General features: G+C 34.7%; 1 pseudogene; it reads left to right on the forward strand.

Annotated features, from left to right (window-relative positions):
• Positions 1-5492: 5492 nt before the first annotated feature.
• On the forward strand, positions 5493-6239 carry LOC129073239 (U2 small nuclear ribonucleoprotein A'-like; annotated as a pseudogene).
• The last annotated feature ends 303 nt before the right edge of the window (positions 6240-6542 follow it).

The raw sequence follows: 6542 nt of genomic DNA on the forward strand, positions 1-6542 counted from the left end.
ATTTCTTTTTCAGGCCATCAGACGAAGGAGGAATGTCTGAGTTGACTTGGTCCTGTGGGTGCCGTGCAAAAAAGGAGACAATTTTTGATAGACAGTTGGAATGGCTTCTCTGAGATAATTTTGAGTGAACATATAAAGGCAGAAGTGAGCTATGTGAGTAACTGGAGGAAAAGCATCAGTAAAAATGATGTTGAAACCACATTATGAGTAACTGAAGAATTAAGCTTGTGAATTGAATTGAGATAGTCACTGAAGCAAACTATTAAAATTTAGATTAACTTAACCAAAAACATTAATACACTCACATCTGACTGCTAATGGATAAATAACAGTTGTTTTTTATATCGGATTTTAAAGACTCAAAAATCTTGATGGATATTTACTGAAATATGAAACATCTGTCATTGTGATCATCTTCTGCTTTATTTGGTAAACAAAAAAGAGAATGATTTTTCACAGTCACTGGAAATTGTTAAAAATTAATTAAAATTTCAGAGGGAAAATATGTTCATTTGAAAGAAGAGAAGTAAGCCATTGGAATATTAAATACTTGAAATTTAATAAATATGAAAACACTACACATTGAAGCCCACACAAAATAGGAGCCACTTCATAGCTGCTATTATCCCCTATAATTACCCTTGCCACTGACTATACTGCTACTCAATTTTTATCATCAAAATATCTATGTGTATTTACAAAGATGGCTTAGTAATTTGGTGATTTACATCATATTCATCTATATTTAATTGTTTTTACCTGTATATGAGAAAATAACTGTGTCATCACTCAGTTCATTACATTTATAGCACATTTTTAATGATGATATTGACAATTCTAGACAGAAGAGAGAGCGTAGAAAAGAGATACAATAATAACTATCATAAAGGTATTGAGGAAAGCAGTTAATTGAAAATTGAATAGCTTCACACACACACAACGTGGTGAATACAAAGAACCTATTTGAAGCAAAAAAAATTCTATCAGGGATTTACTGAATTTAAAATGTGATTGAAATAAGATTAAGCAACTAATAAAACAAATGAAGAAAGGAGAAAATAAAAATATAATAGCAGTATCTTAGAGATAATCACTATATAAAACCATATGTTGTTTCTTGTTTAAGATGATGGACATACCATGTTTTTATCCACATTCTCTTACAAAGAGACTTAAAATGACAGGAATTTGAAAAAAAGATAAAAGTCACAAGAATTAAAAGATCTGACAATGTCCATTAATTAATGAAATATATTTCAAAAGCATTTTATATGATGAAAGGCACATAAAAATCATGAGTAAAATTTGAGACATAGGTAAGAAAATCATAATCTATGTGAAAAGGAGTAGCTTATGTGCTCTGCAGAATCTTTTTTTTTTTTTCCATTTTAGGAATTTTTTTAATCCTCAAAGCCTCTTCACAATGAAAGGTCTCTTTGCCAAATTAAATGAGCATGTTAAGAAACAGTTTATGCCTGTGGTTCTACTAAGGTTCTCTTATCCAGTCAATACTCTTGAAAGTATTTTAGAACACGTGTTTCCTCACTGGAGCAGAAGAGTGAATATTTGTCTTTTCTGAGATAGCATTTTATAAAGTCAGTGATTACAGTGCTATTTCCTCATTTAGATGCACCATGTCCACAATTCACAATGGAGGTGAGGCAAATGATAATGGTTCATGTCTTATCATTTATATTTTCTCAGAGGGCCCAGAGACATATGAAAGGATGCCTAGCATCACTAGCCATAAAGAAATGAAAATTAAAACCATAATGAGATACCATTTCACACCAGTCAGAATGGCCATGATAATAAGCAAATCAACAAACAATAAGTGATGGTGAGGCTGTGGAGAAAAGGGAACCTTAGTACATTGTTGGTGGGAATGCAGACTGGTGCAGCCACTGTGGAAAATAGTTTGGAATTTCCTCAAAAAGCTAAAAAAAATGGAACTACCATTTGAACTAGCAATTCCCCTCCTGGTATTATACCCTAAGAATCCCAAAACACCAATTCAAAAGAACCTATGCACCTCACTGTTCATAGCAGCACAGTTTACAATAGCCAAGTTCTGGAAGCAACCTAAGTGCCCATCAGTAAATGAGTGGATCCAAAAACTATGGTGCATTTACACAAACAAATACTACGCAGCAGAAAGAAAGAGCTACTACCCTTCACAACAGCATGGAAGGAACTGGAGAGCATTATGCTAAGTGAAACTAGCTTGGCAGTGAAAGACGAATACCATATGATCTCACCTATAAGTGGAACCTAATCAACAAAAACAAAAAGCGAGCAAAATACAACCAGAGATATTGAAATAAAGAATACACTGACAGCAACCAGAGGGGAAGGGGGAGAGGAGTAAGGTGAGGGGGAAAGAAGAAGGGTCATCAAGGAACATGTATTAAGGTCACATGGACAAAGCCAAAGTGGCGTAGGGTCAAGGATGGGAGGTGAGGATGGGTGGTGCTGGGGGGAACGATAGGGGTAAACTGTACTTGAACAGCAATTTAAAATTAAAAACAAATGTTTTAATTTAATCCTTACTATAAACTCTAGGAAGGGAGTACTTATTCAGATTTTATAAAATGTAAACAAATTCAGAAATGATGATGACTTAATTTGAAGACAGACTCTTTTCCAACTTAAGCGTCCATGTGTATTGTTAACATTTATGTGAGACATTCCATAGTAATGCTTAGGAATATCTCTTTCTCCTGCCAGGTTCCGGTTCTGCAAAATTGACGCTTTCTACTTAACCTCCATGGAATCGATTTGCTTAAGTTCCCGAATAAGACTATGATCTGACTCCCTCCAGAGGGGAGAATAGGAGAGCTTCTCTCCTATGATGCCGCACTGCCTGCGCCTTCACAGAGTGACCTTCAGGGCCTTTGGGGCTTGCGGGACATGCTTGCACTGACTGCCGCCTTTGCTGTAAGTCACAAACTGTCTTTATCTATTACCCATATGCGTGTATGCATGTGTATGTGCACCTATGGGTGTATTATTATTAATTACACATTAATTAATTAACATGGGAATTACTTCACATTTAAAGATTTCTTTGTAGAGGCTATGGGCAGAATAAGACAGGTGAGAATAAAGCTTAAAGATAGGTCAACATAAATTACCCAACTGAACCATTGTAATAATGGTTCAAAGCAAGCAAGCATGCAAAAATCAGTTATACAGATTGAAAAAAGGTAAAATTGTGTCTTTGCTGAAAATATATCTTACTAGATAGAAGATCCTAAATGTTGAATTTAAAAAGCTACTAGAACTAATGATTCAGCATATAGGCAGGAGACAAGGTCCATACACCAAAAATCTGTTTCATTTCTACATACTAGATGTGAGAAAGTAGAATTTGAACTAAAATTATACATATGACTTTATAATAGTGCCAAGTACCCTGAAATAGTTATGCATAAGTCTAAGCAAATATATGTAAGATATATATACAAAATCTACAAAATATTTATTGATGGTAGTTGGAGGGGAAATGGTGGCAGGAAAATGGAGACACCCGTACTTGAACTGCAATTAAAAAAAAAAAAAAGATATCAGTGCTCTGTTGAATCTTGAAGGGCCTAATTAATAAGAAATGTTATGCCTCACAAGATGGTAAGAATGAGATATAAGTCTGAAATTGCAATTAAAGATCTATAAATGGAATACCACCCCGCAACCGTCATCACCTACTCTTAACATGAGGTGAGTGCCTGTTCATTGAAGTTCATTTCTATATAGGTAGATTAAACTCTCTGAAGAGAAATTGTGCAGATGTGGAATTAGTTACCCAGGACACAGATTTCCCTGTTTACCTGTTATGAGCTCCAAGCCAAATATTTACCTCTCCAATTTATCCAAAAGCATATCAGATGCTCAGTTGCATGAACTCTACTAGTTTCATTATAAATTATAAGGCAATCAGGAAGCCTTTCAACCTAAAGATGAAAAAAAGAAACAAACACATGGAATAGAAATTACTCCTTAGAAAATATAAATTATCAAAGAACATGGGAGAACAACAAAACAATTACAAAAATGTCCAATTATCGCTTTAGACTCCTTGTTTGTTTGTTTTAATATTGCATCCACTAAATAGGTTTCTAGAAAAAGAAAATTCCATGACAAGAAACAATTTGGGGAAATTAAAAATAGAAAGATTTCAACAAATGATGCCAGGAACAAGTGTACATTAAATACAAAATGTGAACCAACATAGATATTATATTCTTCAAAAAAGTAACTGAAATTGGATCACAGTCCAAAATGTAAAACAAGCAATAAAATTTCTAGGAAAAAAACATGAGGGAATCTAAATGACCTTGAATATGGCAATGTCTTTTTAGATACAACATTAGAGACATGTCCATGGAAAAAATAATTGATAAAATCCATCAAAATCAAAAACTTCTGATTTGTGACAGATAATGTGCAGAGAATTATACAAGAAACCAAAAAGTAAGAGACAATAGTTATAAAAGCTACATCTGTGTAAAATGGGATTTTAATAGGCATTGTATTAAATCTATAGATAGTTTTGAGTAGTACGGACACTTAAGCATATTTATTCTTCTGATCCATGCACATGGGAAAAGTTTCCATTTATCTTCTTCATTTTCTTACCTCAAAATCTTACAATTTTCATTGCACAGATATTTGCTTCCTTGCTTAACTTTATTCTATGCAATTCATTGTTTTAAATGTTATTGGGAATGTAATTTTTTTTCTTTTTCATATATTTTGTTGTTAGTGTAGAGAAATACAATTTATTTCTGTATGTTGATTTGGCTCACATTTTTGAAAATGTCTATATTTTTACTTATCTGGGATGCTGATGTTTAATTTTAATTCACAGAAATAACATCCCCCCAAATTTGTATGGAGCCAGAAAATACTCCACATAACCAAAGCAATCCCAAGAAAGAACATAGCTGTAGACATCATGCTTCCTGATTTAAAACTATACTACAAAACTATAGTAATAAAATCATATGGTAAAGACATAAAAATGGACACATAATCTAACGGAACAGAACAGACAACCCACAAAAAAACCTCCACATCTATATGGTCAACTAACATTTGACAAGGGAGACAGGAACACATGGGGAAAGGACAGTCTCAACAGATGGTGTTGATAAAACTGAATAACAACATGCAAAAAGATAAAATTAGAATCTTATCTAACAGTATACACGAAAATAAACTCTAAATGGGTCAAAAACATAAGAGGTGGTACTGTAACACTTCCAGGAGAGAAACAATGGGAAGGACCCCCTTTGGTTTTGCCAATTTTCTTGTTTTTGGAAATGACACCAAAAGCACAAGCAACAAAAGCAAAAATTAACAAGTGGGATTATATCAAACTAAAAAGCATCTGCATAGCAAAAAAAACAACAAAATGAAAAGACAACCTATGGAGGTCTCTGTGGCCAGAGAAACTGCAGCCAGCAGTGCACCAGGAACAGGAAGGGGTCCAGATGGTGAAACTGACCATGGAGCTGGTCAAACATGGCGTGCTGTATACTGATACAGTGTTGGACCCTGAGCTGGACTTCGGGAATGTAAAATTCCCGCCATTGAATATCTAAGTGCCCCCTTAGACTAGTTTGATGTTATTGGCTTCTCGGCCAATGAAACCAGAAAACTGGATTTTTGTTGTTGTTGTTAAGACAGAAAACATTATTAGTCAACAGCAATAGAATATACCATATAGGCGAGGGACTTGATTCAGCTCTGCCCTGTCTGACAGAACACATTCTCATCAACAATAGTTTTGTAGAAGCAGGTGATCTAGATGCTTTGGTATCTCTCAACACTTATCTAAGTATCCCAAGAAATCCTGTGACAAACAAGAAGCATTGCATACTGTGTATAATTTATAAAGTTCAACAAATCATAGTACTGGATTTTCAGGAAGTGAAACAAAAAGGGTGTCAGGAAGCAAAAAAAGTGTTCAAGGCCAAACGAGGTGTTCCACTTACAAAGGACATTACTAGAAGCAGCAAAACTTTCAATCCAGGTTCTGGTTTGTTGACTGACAAAAAAAAAAAGATGGGACATCTTCAGGGGATGTAAAAGCAATCAGGAATGCTATAGGAATATAGCAACTATGGCTGAAGGACTTGCTGCAGTTGGGTCGGGTTCCTGGTAGAGAATGCAGGTGGGGTTCCACCCATGAAGGTAAAGAGGGAACGGAAGAAGGTGGAGTCACAAACGGGTCCTGAGCAGTGTGACCCGAGGATCCACAGGATGTATAACATTTCCTTTTGGGACAAGTCCTGCTTTTTGAACATAGAATGATAGCCTTGTTTGTATCAGTAAAGAAGTGTTCATAAGTATTGTTGGGATGTTTCAAACTGCTTCTGGTCATTTTGTAATACATAATTTGAATTCTAAATTCCAGTTTTCTACAAATAACAAAGGACACTCACTGTGCATAAAAAAGGCAATCTATGGAAATGGGAGAAATATTTTCAAATAACATGTGATAAGAGGTTGATATAAAAACATAAGAGCTTATAACTCAG

Source organism: Pteronotus mesoamericanus, unplaced genomic scaffold (assembly GCF_021234165.1).
Source record: "Pteronotus mesoamericanus isolate MK-2021 breed Mesoamerican mustached bat unplaced genomic scaffold, CSHL_Meso_final contig_116, whole genome shotgun sequence".
Classification (NCBI taxonomy): domain Eukaryota; kingdom Metazoa; phylum Chordata; class Mammalia; order Chiroptera; family Mormoopidae; genus Pteronotus; species Pteronotus mesoamericanus.